The following is a 19,260-nucleotide window of genomic DNA, read 5'->3' on the forward strand; positions in this document are numbered from 1 at the left end:
TAAAGCAGCAAGAGACAAGAAATCTCTAACTTTTATGGGGAGAAATATTAGATTAACAGCAGATCTCTCCACAGAGACCTGGCAGGCCATAAAGGGCTAGCAGGATATATCCAGGGTCCTAAATGAGAAGAACATGCAGCCAAGAATCCTTTATCCAGCAAGGCTCTCATTCAGAACAGAAGGAGAGATAAAAAGCTTCCAAGATAGGCAGGAACTGAAATAATAGAATATGTGACCACCAAACCAGCTCTGGAAAAAATTTTAAGGGGGCCTCTTATAATTTCTCTTTAAGAAGTACAATGGAACAATCCACAAAAACAGGGACTGAATATGTATCATGATGACAATAAACTCATATCTTTCAATAGTAACTCTGAATGTGAATGGGCTTAATGACCCCATCAAAAGGTGCAGGGTTTCAGACTGGATAAAAAGGCAAGACCCATCTATTTGCTGTCTACAAGAGACTCATTTTAGACAGAAGGACACCTACAGCCTGAAAATAAAAGGTTGGAGAACCATTTACCATTCAAATGGTCCTCAAAAGATAGCAGGGGTAGCCATCCTTATATCAGACAAATTAAAATTTACCCCAAAGACTGTAGTGAGAGATGAAGAAGGACACTATATCATACTTAAAGGATCTATCTAACAAGAGGACTTAACAATCCTCAATATATATGTCCCGAATGTGGGAGCTGCCAAATATATCAATCAATTAATAACCAAAGTTAAGACATACTTAGATAATAATACACTTATGCTTGGTGACTTCAATCTAGCATTTTCTACACTCAATAGGTCTTCTAAGCACAACATCTCCAAAGAAACAAGAGCTTTAAATGATACACTGGACCAGATGGATTTTACACATATCTACAGAACTTTGCATCCAAACGCAACTAAATACACATTCTTCTCAAGTCCACATGGAACTTTCTCCAGAATAGACCACATACTGGGTCACAAATCAGGTCTTAACTGACACCAAAAGATTGGGATTGTCCCCTGCATATTCTCAGACCATAATGCCTTGAAATTAGAACTAAATCACAAGAAACAGGTTGGAAGGATTTCAAATATGTGGAGGTTAAGGACCGTCCTGCTAAAAGATGAAAGGGTCAACCAGGAAATTAAGGAAGAATTAAAAAGATTCATGGAAACTAATGAGAATGAAAATACAACCATTCAAAAATCTTTGGGATAGTGCAAAGGCAGTCCTGAGGGGGAAATACATGGCAATACAAGCATCCATCCAAAAACTGGAATGAACTCAAATACAAAAGCTAACCTTACACAAAAAGGATCTGGAGAAAAAACAGCAAATCGATCCTACACCCAGCAGAAGAAGAGAGTTAATAAAGATTCCAGGAGAACTCAATGAAATAGAGACCAGAAGAACTGTGGAACAGATCAACAAAGCCAGGAGTTGGTTCTTTGAAAGAATTAATAAGATAGGTAAACCATTAGCAAGCCTTATTAAAAAGGAGAGAAGACTTAATAAAATCATGAATGAGAAAGGAGAGATCACTACCAACACCAAGGAAATACAAACGATTTTAAAAACATATTATGAACAGCTCTATGCCAATAAATTAGGCAATCTAGAAGAAATGGACGCATTCCTGGAAAGCCACAAACTACCAAAACTGGAGCAGGAAGAAATAGAAAACCTGAACAGGCCAATAACTAGGGAGGATATTGAAGCAGTCACCAAGAACCTCCCAAGACCTTTTTGTGTCTTACAAAAGTCCAGGGCCAGATGGCTTCCCAGGGGAATTCTATCAAACATTTAAAGAAGAAACCTGTTTGAAAAGATAGAAAGAGATGTGGTATTTCTATGAGGCCAGCATCACCTTAATTCCAAAACCAGACAAAGACCCCCACCAAAAAGGAGAATTATAGACCAATATTCCTGATGAATGTTGATGCAAAAATTCTCAACAAGATACTAGCCAATAGAATACAACAATACATTAAGAAGGTTATTCACCATGACCAAGTAGGATTTATCCCCAGGATGCAAGGCTGGTTTAACACTCATAAAACAATCAATGTGATTCATCATATCAGCAAGAGAAGAAACAAGAACCATATTATCCTCTCAATAGATGTAGAGAAAGCATTTGACAAAATACAGCATTGATTCCTGATCAAAACTCTTCAGAGTGTAGGGTTAGAGGGAACATTCCTTGACATCGTAAAAGCCATCTACAAAAAGCCCACAGCAAATATCATTCTCATTGGGGAAACACTGGGAGCCTTTCCCCTAAGATCAGGAACAAGACAGGGATGTCCACTCTCACCACTGCTATTCAGCATAGTACTAGAAGTCCTAGTCTCAGCAATCAGACAGCAAAACAAAATAAAAGGCATTCAAATTGGCAAAGAAGAAGTCAAACTCTCCCTCTTCGCCAATGACATGATACTGTACATAGAAAATCCAAAAGACTCCACCTCAAGATTGCTAGGACTCATACAGCAATTTGGTAGCGTGGCAGGATACAAAATCAATGCCCAGAAGTCAGTGGCATTTCTATACACTAACAATGAAAATGAAGAAAGAGAAATTAAGGAGTCTATCCCATTTACAATTGCACCCAAAAGCATAAGATACCTAGGAATAAACCTAACCAGAGAGGTAAAGGATCTATACCCTAAAAACTACAGAACACTTCTGAAAGAAATTGAGGAAGACACAAAGAGATGGAAAAATATTCCATGCTCATGGATTGGCAGAATTAATATTGTGAAAATGTCAATGTTACCCAGGGCAATTTACACGTTTAATGCAATCCTTATCAAAATACCATGGAATTTCTTCAGAGAGTTGGAACAAATCATCTTAAGATTTGTGTGGAATCAGAAAAGACCCCGAATAGCCAGGGGAATTTTAAAAAAGAAAACCATAGCTGGGGGCATCACAATGCCAGATTTCAGGTTGTACTACAAAGCTGTGGTCATCAAGACAGTGTGGTACTGGCACAAAAACAGACACATAGATCAATGGAACAGAATAGAGAACCCAGAAGTGGACCCTGAAATGTACGGTCATCTAATATTCGATAAAGGAGGAAAGACTATCCATTGGAAGAAAGACAGTCTCTTCAATAAATGGTGCTGGGAAAATTGGACATCCACATGCAGAAGAATTAAACTAGACCACTCTCTTGCACCATACACAAAGATAAACTCAAAATGGATGAAAGATCTAAATGTGAGACAAGAATCCATCAAAATCCTAGAGGAGAACACAGGCAACATCCTTTTTGAACTTGGCCACAGCAACTTCTTGCAAGATACATCTATGAAGGCAAGGGAAACAAAAGCAAAAAATGAATTATTGGGACTTCATCAAGAGAAAAAGGCTCTGCACAGCAAAGGATACAGTCAACAAAACTAAAAGACAACCTACAGAATGGGAGAAGATATTTTCAAATGACATATCAGATAAAGGGCTAGTTTCCAAGATCTATAAAGAACTTCTTAAACTCAACACCAAAGAAACAAACAATCCAATCATGAAATGGGCAAAAGACATGTACAGAAATCTCACAGAGGAAGACATAGACATGGCCAACAAGCACATGAGAAAATGCTCCGCATCACTTGCCATCAGGGAAATACAAATCAAAACCACAATGAGATACCACCTCACACCAATGAGTATGGGGAAAATTAACAAGGCAGGAAACCACAAATGTTGGAGAAGATGTGGAGAAAGGGGAACTCTCTTGCCCTGTTGGTGGGAATGTTAACTGGTGCAGCCACTCTGGAAAACTGTGTGGAGGTTCCTCAAAGAGTTAAAAATAGATCTGCCTTGACCCAGCAATTGCACTTCTGGGAATTTACCCCAAAGATACAGATGCAATGAAACGCCGGGACACCTGCCCCCGATGTTTATAGCAGCAATGTCCACAATAGTCAAACTGTGGAAGGAGCCTCGGTGTCCATCAAAAGATGAATGGATAAAGAAGATGTGGTTTATGTATACAATGGAATATTACTCAGCCATTAGAAACGACAAATACCCACCATTTACTTTGACGTGGATGGAACTGGAAGGTATTATGCTGAGTGAAGTAAGTCAATCGGAGAAGGACAAACATTATATGGTCTCATTCATTTGAGGAATATAAAAAATAGTGAAAGGGAATAAATGGGGAAGGAGAAAAAATGAGTGGGAAATATCAGAAAGGGAGACAGAACATGAAAGACTCCTAACTCTGGGAAATGAACTAGGGGTGGTGGAAGGGAGGTGGGCAGAGGGTGGGGGTGACTGGGTGATGGGCACTGAGGTGGGCACTTGATGGGATGAGCACTGGGTGTTATTCTATATGTTGGCAAATTGAACACCAATAAAAAATAAATTTATCAATTGGAAAAAAATAAAAATAAAAAATAAAAAATAAAGAAAAAGAAAATAGTTTTGAGCAAATATCAGAAAGGCTGGCACTGGGTATAATTCTCACTGTTGCTGGCAGTGTCAGCTCTCAAGCATTTCTGTATTATTTTGGAGTTCATAGGGACTTCTATCTGTGTGTTTGTGCTACGTCATTCCTCCTTTGGAAAATCATCTCTATAAGTCTTCATACATTTTACCATGAAAGTAATTTGTGTCTCAAATTTTATCCTTCTTTTCCTTCTGTTTCTTTTTTTTTTTTTTTAATCTTTGTAGTAATCATACTGGAGGTAATTTTTGTTTGCCACAGAAACATTGTTTCAAGAAACAAAGACAATGAAAAATAAAATAAATATGAAGACAAGCAATGGCTAATATTTTAAAATTCTCAAAATTGACTGGCCAATACATAACCTCACTACAAGGTACAAAACCCAAACCTATTAAATATTCTTGAGGAATTTGAGGCAATTTTCTAAACACAAGACTTCTTCATATGTGACAGGTCCACATTGATTCACAGATGAATGACTTTCAGGTAGTAAGAAACTAATAACTTTGATTTTATTTATCCCTAAGAAAGAGGGAAATTTTCTATTTTTTTTTCAACTACCATATTCTTTCATGAGGGAATTTTCTGTTTTTTAAACCAGAATGCCCATATATAAAAATACATGACAATGACTACAAAAGGTTTATACATATTATTTATTGAGTATTAATATAAAATCTGATAGAAAATATTAGAAAGTGAAATTAAATGCATATTAGGAGAATAATCTACTGTAATTTTGCCAAAACAAGAATAGAACATGATAAAGTCTATTAATATAATTCAAAGTTGAAAACAGTTTCCTTCATATACCCTAAACTTTTAATATATAAGAACTATTCCTGATTTTTTAAATATTAGTTCATCTCAGTATACATAGATATTTTCTTAAAAGTAATCTTAAAGTAATACTAAAATTGGACTTAGTTGTGAACATGCAGAGTATTCTCATTAATATCAGGGAGAAAAATCTTTCCTGACTTCAATATATCTTTTTAGCAGTCTTCTGTTGAAAATGTTGTTTTTCTGTGACTGACATATAGTAAATGCTCAATAAATATGAATAAATAAATGAACTGCTCCATCAATGTTTTTTCGAACACTTGTCCATCCATTTAGAGAAAGCAAATCCAGTTTCTGATTTCATTCCATATCCAAAGAGAATCTATACAAATAAATGTAATATAAAAATAATCAATTTGTATGTTATTAAAAATATGTGGAGTGTTAGGAAAATGCAATTTTATAGAAAAGGACTGTGAATGACAAATGAGCAAAAGAAAATATGTTAAAGCTTTTTAATTAGGAAATGTAACTCAAAATTACAGATGTGTCATCTTTTACAGATAAGATTAAAATGTGATTAACATTTCTTAATACTCTGTTTAGAAAAGGGTGGGGAGAAATAGGCACTCCCACACAGTGGTGACAAGAAGAAAAATTAGCTAAACCTTTTTGATGCAATTTGTTAATGTTTATCAATATTTTAAATGCATATACATATGATATACCTATGTATAAGGGAAAAGATTTAAGATTTATATTAAGAGTTGAATAGAGGGACACCTGGTTGGCTCAGTGGTTGAGCACCTGCCCCTGGCTGGGGTGTGATCCGCAGTCTCAGGACTGAGTCCAACATCAGGCTCCCTGCATGGAGCCTGCTTCTCCCTCTGCCTGTGTCTCTGCCTCTCTCTCTCTGTGTCTTTCATGAATAAATAAATAAAATCTTTAAAACAAACAAACAAAAAGAGTTGAATAGAAACAACTGAAAAGTACAATTAGAAAATGACTATTTAAATATGGTACCTCTTGGGACACCTGTGTGGCTCCCCAGTTGAGCGTCTGCCTTTGGCTCAGGGCGTGATCCCGGAGTTCCCAGATGGAGTCCGCATCAGGCTCCTGCAGGGAGCCTGCTTCTCCCTCTGCCTGTGTCTCTGCCTCTCACTCTATGTTTCTCATGAATCAATCAATCAATAAATCAATCTTTAAAAATAAATAAATAGATAAAGGTACCTCTTTACAATGAAATTAAAAGCATTATTATCTTTTATTTTGAGAATGCACCAAAATTAATAGTTCCTTTTTATTTAATAGTCCCTTTTAATCAAGAAAATTTGACTGGGGTGGGGGGCACCTGGGTGACTCAGTCGGTTAAGCTTTGGACTCTTGGTTTCCGCTCAGGTCCTCAGGGTCCTGGGGGATTCCCTGCTGAGATGGGAGCCTGCTTCCCTTACCCCTGCACCCTCCCCATGTGCACTGCAGTGTGCACTCTCTAAAATAATAAATTAAAAATCTTAGAATAAAAAGTTGACTGGGAATATGTGGTTTCAATTTATTACGAACATAAATATTGAAGTATACAGAAAATTTGGGGGAAAATATATAACTTTAACAACTATAGAGGGTAACATTGGAAAAGTTGCAGAGTAGAATTTTATATTTCCTTTTAGGAATGATCAGCTATGTATTTAAGGAAAGTTAGTTTGGCAATATATATAGGATATACTGGAGAATGGGAAACTTTAGCGGGTAAAGATTGTAGATGTCACTTTCGGCAATAAGCTTAAGCAACGGAAACTTGGGCAAGGTAAAAGGGCCGACAGCCACCACTGAGCTGATGCAAAATAGGCTCATTAAGCAACCCACCTCAAAATAGCCAGAGGTCCTAACTGACGGGTTATAACCAGGCACAGTTCCTAAGATTGGCAAAAACGGGACAATTCCATATGGCCTATACTCCATCATTCCACTTTGTGGGCTCTCACCAGTGCCTCCTCCAGTCTCTCCTTTGCTGTTCTGCCCACTGCTCCCTTGCAGTGTATTCAATCAACTTTTATCTCTTTGGTTCTGTCTTGGGTGAGTTCTTTCACCACCCAACCCACTTGCATCAACCTGATCTGCTCATGTGGTCACCCCACAAAGATGCTTGTGGAAAGATGCTCTATAGGGAAGGGAGGAGACATGAAACTCACACACAGTTTTAGTTCATTTTTGGAATGAACTCAGTAGTCTACTTTAAAAGTTTTACTTTTTATGATTTTATTTCAGTGCTCCCATTTAACTTATTTTGACAAGTTATTTAAAGTTCCCCCCAAATAATGAGTTTCTAAAATGCCTAGACCTGGGCAGCCCGGGTGGTCAGCGATTTAGCACGGCCTCCGCCCAAGGTGTGATCCTGGAGTCCCGGGATCAAGTCCCACATCGGGCTCCCTGCATGGAGCCGCTTCTCCCTTTGCCTATGTCTTTCTCTCTCTCTCTCCCCGTGTCTCTCATAAATAAATAAATAAATGAATAAATAAATAAATAAATAATGCCTAGATCTGCAGTTTTATTCGGGTTTGTATGCATTTATATCAAGTAAAAAGAAAATATTAATGTGGCTGTTAATTTCTCTCATTAGCCATAGTGCTTAGCAAAAGAATGTCAAGTAAATTCACATTAGCCACTATATATTTTTTCATCCATTTGGCATTCTGACCCCATTTTGTTTTTTTTTTTAAATGTTTAATTTTTTTTAATTATTTATTTATGATAGTCATACAGAGAGAGAGAGAGGCAGAGACACAGGCAGAGGGAGAAGCAGGCTCCATGCACCGAGAGCCCGACGTGGGATTCGATCCTGGGTCTCCAGGATCGCGCCCTGGGCCAAAGGCAGGCGCCAAACCGCTGCGCCACCCAGGGATCCCTCTGACCCCATTTTGACTTGTCCTTTTTACTTTCCCATCCTCCAGCTATAGTTTCATTTTGATCATTCTCAGCATTTTTTTAAATTTTTATTTATTTATGATAGTCACACAGAGAGAGAGAGGCAGAGACACAGGCAGAGGGAGAAGCAGGCCCCATGCACCAGAAGCCCATTCTCAGCATTTTTAAGTACAACTCCCATTGTTTTCTGCAAAACTCTGTTAGCCATATAACTCTTGGATATGGTTTACAATCAAACATGTATTTGTTCGCGTATAAATATCAGGAATAGTCCTATCCACCACTGGTACCATGAAAATCATAAAAATTAAAAAAAGAAAAACCCAAAACACTGAAAACTTTCTCACCAGGTAGAAGCTAGCAACTAGTTCAGCCACATGTGTTCAAAGTCATTTGGCTGTTTTTCAAGGTCCAAAGCAAAATGGTTCCTCTTTTCTTCTGTATGTTCACTTACCTAAAGCAAACAGAAAAATGTGATACTCCTCCCAAAGAATATTTTTTACTAAATTGGTTTTGGATGACCACAAATAAGATGTTTATATGTTTTATTAAGCCATTAAAAGAAGGGAATTGGAGGAGGGAGGTGAAAAATACCTGGCTCTCATTCAAATGTTGACACCACTTGTTCAACTTTGGCCTCAGGTGTTGAGGCAAAAGGACGAAGGAGCCCAGGGGAGATTTTAATGGAGATGTGCAGAGGAAGACATCAGATGCAAATTTTAGAAAAATTACTGGGACTTAAGATAAAGGAATGATCCAAACTAAAGACAGAAAAGAACAGTTAGAGTTTTTAGGGGTTCAACTGGAAAGTAGTAACTTTCAACTAAGCAGTGACAGTGGGAAGGCTAAATATGCAATGCTTTAGGAAATATTAAGGGAGTAGAATTTACTGAACTTAGTAAATGACTGAAAGTATCAGATAAGTAACAGTGAACAACTGAGAGCCTGTGTTAGCTGCTATCGTAAACTGGTTCTCTATCTACTACTACCAGTATCTACTGGCACCTTTCACTGTACTGGGGAATAGAAAAGAGGCATGTCTGGGGTCTAGACAATGAGTTGAACATGTTGTACTGAAGGCACCTGCAGGTGAGTCATGCAAGGATGTCTAAACTGCAGCTAAATACTGAGAGAGAATTCTACCATCATTTAAAGATTTAGAAATAATTAGTATTTGTGTTTCATCAAAATGGTGCTGTATATGAGGAGATCAAGTTTGAAAGCAAAACCCTTGAAGAACAATCAGTAAGAAAAATAGGAATGGTTAGAAAGTTTAGAGGAGGACTAAAACAGTGCAAACCATGAAAGTGGTGGGTGTGGTAAATGTCAAATGTGGTTGATGTGGAGAGCAAACCAGAAGGAATGTAGGTGAAATTAAATTGCCTTATAAATTGCAGCCAACTGACAGATTCTTGGGATAGGCAGATTCCTCCAGCAACTCCCAGTTGTGTATGTACATATATATGTATGAATGTATTAGAGACATAGCATGTGGGGGAAGGGGCAAAGAGAAACTTCAGCAGACTCTGCGCCTGACCCTAAGATCAGGACCTGAGCGGAAACCAAGGGTCAGACTCTTAAAAGCTTAACCCACTGCACCAACCAGGCACTCCTAGAAACTCCCAACTGTCTCTATGCTTTGCTAAAGGTTAAAACAACCTTAGTTTGACAATAGCTAGGCCTCCAGAGTCCGTATGAAAGTCTTTTGGGAAAGCTCCCTTTGTATTTACTTCCCCCCCAACTCCTATGAAATAATCAGCCACTCCTCACAACCCCATTGTAGCTCCTTCTGCCCCTGGGTCCTGTCCCTATGCTTAAAAAAAAAAAAAAAAATCACAGTTTTTGCACTGAAGATATCTCAAGAATTCTTTCTTGGCTGTTGGTTCTGAACCCCAAGCTTCAAACCATATCAGTGGTTATCAGAAATGTGTGTTGAATATGCCCAAGGGATTGGGCAATTTAAAAAGTAAAGGCAAAGTTAATACAAGCAATCTATGTAGAAGAGTGAGAATCAGGTTGAATTTGAAGAGGAAAAAGAAGGGTACCTTGTGCTATCATTTTGAGACTGCATGATAAAATCATGCTGAGTCATGATAAAGGAGATAAGCTAGATAAGATCATAGGTGCAACAGAATAATTAGTAAATATGCATTGGCAACAAGAGAGGGTGACCACGGTATTGGACAGCAGGGTAAGCTGGACTTGCCCTGGTAAAGGGTGCCCAGAGGGCTATCCTGAGAGAAAGGCAAGGAAGGAGAGATGACACTTGGGTTTGGAAAACAGAAACAAATCTGCCTTATAGACTGCTTTCAGAGAGTAGGAGATGATATGTATTTAGATGTCAGAGGAAACAAGACTGTAGAAAACTTTAAAAACTGTATAATAGAAATTAGATGAAATGCTGTAAAAAAATTAGAGTTCTGGGGGAAAAATTAGAGTTCTGATGATTAAAAAGTCTTTCATTCAATTTTCTGAAAATATTGGTTTAAGAGATAAAATTACTCAAAAATATCACATTATACTAAAATGTTTACCAGTCCTTCCTTTACTACAACCGTATGTTAAAAGTATTTTCTTTATTCGCTTAACTGAGCTTTTAATGGATTAAATTGTTCAAAACATCACTATTATGCTTTTGGGCCTTTTAGTCATCACATAATTGCTATGTACTCTCTTCCAGCTGTATATTAACATAAAAATGCAAGCATTATTTTCACAAATATTGGATGCCAAGGCTGAAAATCTGGTTTGAAAATAGGAAAAAAATGACAAAAATGCTTTAGAGCTAGGTACTGTTCATGTGATTTGATAGTTATTTGCATTTTTTAAATTTGAAGACCCAGATTTAATCCTGAATATCTAGCTATGGCTTAAAATATTTGCTAACTAAAAGGATGAAACCTAAGACTTAGATTAGATAAATTGGCATAAAAAACTCAGCTACAGCTTGACCAGCTTACTTCAGTTATCATTGCATGCACCAGTTTTAAGCATTTTTTAAGCATTTCGTATTCCCTATAGCGCTGTATCCCTATGACTGGAAACAGGTACCGCATGGACCTTACGATGCCACAGGTCTCTCTCAGTTTCATGTAGCTCCTAATATCTTGTTCTGTTTCATCTCAGTACACATTTTGCTCACCTTGTTTTCTTCTCTTTCAGTAGATACCATCACATCTTCAGCCCCCTTTCTGCTTCTGAAAAAGACAAATTCTAGTAGCAGAGTTAAAGGTAATCTTAGTTATCACTTTTCTTAATCATTGAAGACAACTACATGGACAATCTCCATTTTAAAGACTTTAAATCTAAGCCCTTTAGGGAAAGCCAAGGGAGTGGGCAATAGAAATCTAATTATAGGTAATGAGAAATGATTATTGCACACATTTTGTATGTCTCATATTCTTCATGTTCATGCAATCTTCACCACAGTCCTGTGGGGCAGGTCCTTTTTAAATTCCAATTTTGCAGGACGCCTGGGTGGCTCAGTGGTTGGGCCGCTGCCTTCCACTCAGGGTGTGATTCTGGGATCTGGGATCCGTCAGCATCGAGTTCCTTGCAGGGAGCCTGCTCCTCCCTCTGCCTGTGTCTCTGCCTCTCTTTGTATCTCTCATGAATGAATAAATAAAATCTTTAAAAATAAATAAATAAATAAATAAATAAATAAATAAATAAATAAATTCTAATTCTGCAACTGAGAAAATTGAGTGGCAAGTAACTTGCTCCAAGCTACACAGCAGTAGTGGAATAGACATTTAACCCTAGGATCTGATATCAGAGGCCCAAATCTTTCCTTCCATATTATAATGCATCAATACATAATTAAACATTTAAAATATCTTACTTAGCTCTCATAGATATGATTTATAACTCCCTCAGAAATGGTAACAGTAAATCTATTGCATAAACCATACCATCCCTTTGATTATTCTCTCAAAATACATGAAATCCTAGAGAGGAAGTGAAGTAAAAATAGTTTTCCCTGTGCTTTGAAGATTTCAAAGTATAATAACTTCTTCCTTAGTTTCTCTAACATTTCTAATCTCATAGTAGAGTTATCCATACATTTGCCTCAAAAACTATGGAAACAATTTCATCCTCATTTCACGATGCCAATAATGATCAGTAAAACTGAGAAGATACCATGGAATATTGACACTTAAGATTTATCAGTCCCCAAATAGCAGATGAAAGGTATTATTCACATTATTATTTGTGGATCACACATTTGCTTTGGCCCCTTGATAGGAAGCTGTCTTACCAGCAGATAATTGGCAGGAACTATTTTCCCAATAATTGAGAAAGATCTGCCTAAGCCAATCCTACATCATCTACAGGCCAGTGCCTTTTTTAATGTAATAGAGTTTGTTTACTCTATTGATTGATTCTTTTTATTCCAATAAGTTATTAGTGATACCCTTCATGCTCTCTGTAATAGATGTCAACTCCTATAGTCTTTGTTGCTGAATGAAATGTTTATAACTGCTGTGTCAGTCAGGAAAGCAGGGATAAGATATTGTAAATGGCATTCCAAACGCATGTGTAATGTTTATATTCAGGAATGTATTCATTGAGGAAACGAGAGGAAAAAGAATCTTAAATGGTTACCAGTGGATGAAAGGAAGCAGTAAAATAAACAATCCAAATAGGCAGAAATGAAAAAGAGACTCAGAAAAAAAAAAAATCACTACTCCAATAATGAGAACACTTTTTTGGCATTTAAAATTCCATTTTTCATGGTATTTTAGCTATGGAAGGTTGAGAAAGGCAATATAGATAAGCAAAAGTAGTAGTCAGGGAATTCAACCACTTTTCTAAGAAGTTTAGCAGTCAAAAGAAATGAAAGGAATAAACAGAAAATTCAAGATAAATGGCAAAGTGCCGTATATTCAGGAACACAGGGAAGTGAGCTGGCATAAAAAAGAAACTGACAACAGTGAAAGCTAAAGAGGTTAACAGTAACACAGCACATAAGGCCTGACTTCAAAGAACTCTCCTTAGGAGTGGAAATACATCTAGCTGGATGTCACATTTAGAGAACATAAAATTGCTTAATTTTGCTAAAAAGAACTCTGAGAAATAAGTAATCAGGGTGGGACTGCCATGGAATGCCAGTGAGTGACTTCCCAGAAAGAGGGAAGTGTTCGTGTGAAATTTAAATAAGGTAAAAATTTCAAATAGTTCATTGAAAAGAGAAAGGTACTACAGGCAGGTTGTGTAGCATGAATGAAGGCTGGGAGCCATGGCAGAACAAGAGACGGACACTTGAGGATGAAAGGGAACTAGATGGAGAAAATGGTTGCTTGTGTCCAGCCTTTCCTGGCTAGGAGTACACTCTCAATTAGTCATGTTATTTAATTTCTCTGAAAAGCGAAGTGTTAAAGTTTTACTTTTTTTTTTCTCTCCACATATTATTTTTGTATTTTATATCTAGAGAACTTCACATTTCTTCTTAGAAAGTTGCTTCTCCTATCTAGACTGCCAAAGTCTAATGGCATCCAAAAAAATCTAAATGTACAGATGCAAAATTGGTCATCTAGGTGATTCCAAACACAGATAATTATTTGACAATTTTTTCTACATTTATTTTCCTTTTTTGTTTTGAAATTTTTTTTTTGTTTAGATATCTGTCCAAACCTAGAAAAGATAACAAATATGGGTACTTTTAGGCAGAATTTCAGTCTCTCTGATGAGAACCAACTCCCAAGTCTTATCCTGTTTAGCCACTGATAAATAGAGTAGAAAAAGAAGCAAATTTTAGTCTATTTCAAAAAGGAGCAGAAGATTTGAATAGGCAGACTCTAACTTTAATGTGGTAAATATTAGACTAAAAGTTGGGTTAAAATAAATATACATTTTCACAGCAGACTTTGAAAAATATCTAGAAGATTGTTAAAAATAAGCAATTCTTCTCTATAAGTATCCCCGGTTAATATATGGATAGCAGTGGCAGATAACTTAGGGAGAATATTATCGAGTATCACTTTTTTCCTACACTAGTTATTCCAAAGTGGACCAAAACCAAGGCAGATCAAAAAGCATAATCTGCTTGCTTCTACATTAATCCTAAACTGAAATCCTGGATCTTGCTTTTTATTAGGATAGATATATGAACCAATGAAAAGACCTGATGAAAATATCTAAGACCTGCCTTGACGATGAGATGGAACAGTCCTACTTAGGCTTCCATGGACCTTTTCTTTTTTCTTTTCTTTTAATTTAGTTTGGGACAAAGAGGAGTGAAGTCCACAAGTAGGTGTCTGCTAATTCTAGCTCCTGTGTATCCATTTTAAGTCAACATCAATTGACTGGTTTTCTGCTGCTGATGGGTGGCATGTTTTCCTGCTTCTGTGAAGTCTAGTAATGTCTGATTTGATGTAAATTTTACTTTTTTGGGTACTGGGTGTTTTTATATTCCTACAAATATTCTTTTTTTAAACAGTGATTTTACTTATTTTATTTGAGAAAGGGGGCAGGGGAGAGCAGGGGGCGGGGCAGAGGAAGAGGCAAAAGCAAACTCCTTGCTGAGCAGGGAGCCTGACATGGGGCTTGATCCCAGGACACGGGGATCATGACCTGAGCTGAAGGCAGATGCTTAACCGACTGAGCTACCCAGGCATCCCCCTACAAATATTCTCGAGGTTTGTTTTGTGATGTCCTCATTTGGAAAATGGTAGTCTTAAGTCTCCTAAGATCTGTCAGGTGGAACCAGAGCTGGGTCGTTACTGCAGCGAAAGCCTTCTGATTAGTCTACTCAGTGTCCCATGGATGATGAGGTTTATCATTCTGAGTGGTAGAAATAAGACCTCTTTTCCACTCTGAGTATTGGATACTATTTCCTCCTTCAAATGGCTCTTTCCTTGGTCTCAGGTAGTTTTCAAATATGCATGTGGTGATTACTACTCTGAGTTCTCTGCCCATCTCTGGAGTTCTACCTCCCACATTTCCAGAATTATCTTTCTATGCTGCTCTTTCTTTTCTGCTGCACTATCCTTCAAATCTGTCTTCCTTGGTCTCCCTGGATTCTCAATTATATCCTCAATTCTGTCAGTCTATGAGACTTTTCTTGAGTTCTATTTTCTTATGTTGTGCCCAAAAAACTCTCAAAGTAGTGAATTTGGACAATCTTAGGGCTCTCCTTCTTTGTTTGCTGTATCTCAGAAAACACGGTCCTTTGCTTCTACGTATCTTTTGCTTTGAAGATTGTTGTTCCATAATAATATTCTCATTTTTTCCTTTTGTTTTAGGCAATAGTCCCTGGTACAGCATTTTGGGTTGGAAACCTCCTTTATCCTTTAAAGGTGAAAATAATTTCTACCATTCTCTCTGGGATAGGATATTGTTTCTGATTTACAATTTGACTGGCAATGGAAGGAGGTAGTTACAGAGGCTTCCACTTTTATAATAGCTCTTGTGCAGGCCAAGTAGCCAATTTTTGAGTTCTGCCAACACTTATATCAGTTCATCTCAAATATACCTTTGGGCAGTTGGAAGATAATTACTGGGTGGGCCTGTGGAGGCAACAGACACAGTGAGACCCCAAATGTGCCAAAAATTCATGTATTATCTTTCCCCTCATAAGCTTCTACCAGAGGTCCTAATGACTCTTTTGATCTATACACAATAATATTATCTTGATTTCTGTGTCCAGTAGTCTTCAAAATATTTGTGTATTCCCTTTCTCCAGTATGCAGGTACCTGAGTAAATAGCTATAGGTCTATATGGTGAAGGACTATGGAAATCATTATATCATACATTGCCAGTGGCATTGCAATATCTTTCCCCCAGGATATTCAATGCTCCCTCAATCATTGGGTTCTGGATCTGGAAAACTGGCCGCTATCTAGAAATTAATCCAGGAATTAAGACTTGTTTGGAAACGACTGCCCTCAATCTCTTGATCCATCCTTGATTTACTTTGTTTTGGTCTGCCTTATTCCTATAGGAGGGTTTTTCACTCTCAGAACTATGGACATTGCATGTGGCTGGGTAATTCTTTCTTGTGGGATGTTGTCCTGTATATTGTAGAATGTTTAGCAGCATGCCTGGTCTCTGCCACCTTGATGCCAGTAGCATCACTCTTCCATTTGTGACAGCCAAAAATATCCCTGAACATTGCCAAATGTTTCCTGAGGGGCAAAATTCCTCCTGGTTGAAAACCACTTCCCTATGAATTTCAAGTATGTTTAAACATCTTGATAGGTTCTTCTGATCTTCCTTAGATTGTATCACATATTCCCCAGCTACTTCTCAGATAATATTATGAAAATTATTGCACATTCTGTCCAATATCCTGTTTCCTATTTTTTCATAATCTTAATTAACCATATAGCCATTTAGAAGCACATGCTGTATGAGCATCTCTTACTGCCAGTACCATTTGGCAGAAGACAACCTCTGAGCTGCTCAAAAATGCTTGTGCCTTTATGACCAGTTCATCTCATCATTCGTGTAAACCAAGTATCATCTAGTTCCTCTACTAGTGAGTCTTTCAATCCCATGTTGTTTGCATTTCTATATCATTTAGCATGGACCATCACATTCTCTAAGCTTCCAAAAACAATCTTTGCATGTCAGCAGTATTTCCAAATACTTTGCCAGGATGTCTAATCCTGTGTTATGGTAGGGTGCTCCCATAGCCATAAACTCTTCTTCTTTCAACTTTATGTTCTCTCCTTAATCCAGCATCCTCCAAAGCTAATCCTATGAAGATTCCTCTGATCCCTAATAGTGAATATTGACTGAGCCCAGCAGGCAATTCAGGATGTAGTTCCCTGAGGATGTAGTCCTGCACTTCCTCAGCTTGGTTATGTTGTAACCTAATCCTAGTTATTGATCTTGTAGACTGCAGAGGTGGTGTGGATAGATCCTGACTAGGGTGCTTGCTTTCTTGCAAGATACTGACACCTACAATGATTTCAAGCAAGGGAGGAGTGCTAGCATTTAACAGAGACTCATGGACCTCTGAAATGGGCCCTAAATCTTCAGAAGTGTTTGAGGAATTCGTATTTTAGACTGCATTTATCCAGATAACCCTATAACATAGTTCTAGGTCCTATTCCTTCCTAATTAGAATCCTGATCTTAGCAAGGTAGATGTTCCAAATCTGAACATTTAAACTACTCTATAGCTTTGCTACTATTTTACTTAAGTCTTATGCTTTATCCTAAGCTTTTTCCTGTCCTCTAGCTATACCAAAAGTGAATTTTTGTATATGCTACTAAGACAATGCTACTAAGGAGGCCCTCTAGCCTTCATTCTTAGCTTTTAGTTAGTGATTAATCATCCTCTGCCTTTTGATTTCTTTATCCAAAGTGTTGATAGCCTCTAGTAATGAGACAGAGAAACTGAAGAGACTCCATGGGAAAAAAAAATGTTTTTATTTTATTTGCTTCTTTTTCTGCTTCTGTTCTTGCTAGGACCTATACTCCCTCCTAACACATGCCTTAATGTACGTCCTCCTTGTCAAGGTCAAGAGTTAATGATGTCTTTCCAGTCTTCCAGCAGAATAGATAGCATCTAAGGAATGATCAGGTGAGCTTGTCATGTATGTTTTCCAAGACCCCTGACACCAGATGCCTTGGTGCTAAGATCCCTGGCTCTGGGGCATAACTGACTTATGGAGGACACCTGAGCACTGGTCCTTGTTTGACCAATTTCTGGATGCCTGAGAGGACACGTACACTAGACTATCATCCTCAATAAAAACTCCAGACCCCAAGCAAAGATAAAATTCATTCTCCTTTTTCTTTCCAAGTCTCCCACACTCTGTCTAATTCTATGTTCTCTGTACACCTTCAATTAACTCTGCTTTCACTTCTTGCTGACTTGGGTTTGATTTCTATCCTGTGTGTAGCCAAGGACCCTCTTTGTTGGTCCTGTGGTACCCCCTCTGGGTCCCTGGACCCAGCCTGCATGCACCAGTAAGAATCATTCCACTCTACTTTCCTAATTTTATTACTTACACAGAATTTCTTAAATACCTGAGATATGCCCCTACTAGGGCATATGGCCTTCAGGGTTTGCCAGAGCCAAGTTCTCAACAATTAACACTGCAAAGCAAATACAAGGCACTAACAATGTTCAACATTCTACCAGTCAGTTCTCATTGCCAGCTGAATAGTGGCTGATTCAGCTCCAAATTTCCAAAGTCATCTTCCTTGGGCATTCTTGACACCAACTATCTTAGGTCAGGTTCCCCAGGGAAGACTCTGAGGCCAAGATTTTGGGCAAAAGGTTAATTGAGGAGTGCCCCCGGGATCGAAAATGCTAGAACAGTGAAGGAAACACGGGTAGGGGAAAGAAGTCAGTGAACTGGGATGTAGTTACTACAGAGCCGACAGCTGGTTCCATGGGGAATTCTGGCATTGGAATAATCTTATAGAGTTATTTACTTAAAGCAAAGAGGCCAAGCTCTTAATTCTCTCAACTGACCAATCACTGGATATAGGCTGCTCCTCATAAGGGAGCCTAACTTTGGGCAAATCAGTACTCTTCTAAATAGTGCAATTTCCAAAGAGGTTCTCAGTTAAAACTTTGATGCTATTTCCAAAAACTGAGAGAATGAGATCTCAGTCCTAAAGAGTGAAATGGCATCTCTCTGGTATCTCACAGACTCCATTAGGCTGCTTAAACCAAAAAATAAAGATGTGATTGGAGATCCTGGCTTGCAGCTTAAGTGAACTAGATGGAGGAAATATTCTAGCAGAGGAAGGGTGATTTTTTTGGCCTCAAGGCACATACTTTTTTTTTTCCTTATGGCTTAGGCACAGCCCTGTTTAAACATAATTACCAGATCTGAACAACTAACTCAGTAGTGCTAGCAAGAAAGATCATTGGCTGCCCCTGCCATAACCACATTACTTTTGTTCTTTATCCCATTCTAGAGATTGCAATCAGTCATGTTTCTTTCACTGGCTGGTGTAAATCATGACTTCCCTAAGCAATAGCTCAAGAACTTTTCACTTTAAAATGACCTGAAAGGCAATAATGGGAGCTTGAGTAATATATTCTGTATTGTTATGTCCCTGAGAATTTGCTATCAAATATAATATATGCTACAGTCTTCTACATTGACTGTAAATTATTAAGTGGTTGTGATAC

Source organism: Vulpes lagopus, chromosome 5, assembly GCF_018345385.1.
Source record: "Vulpes lagopus strain Blue_001 chromosome 5, ASM1834538v1, whole genome shotgun sequence".
Classification (NCBI taxonomy): Eukaryota; Metazoa; Chordata; class Mammalia; order Carnivora; family Canidae; genus Vulpes; species Vulpes lagopus.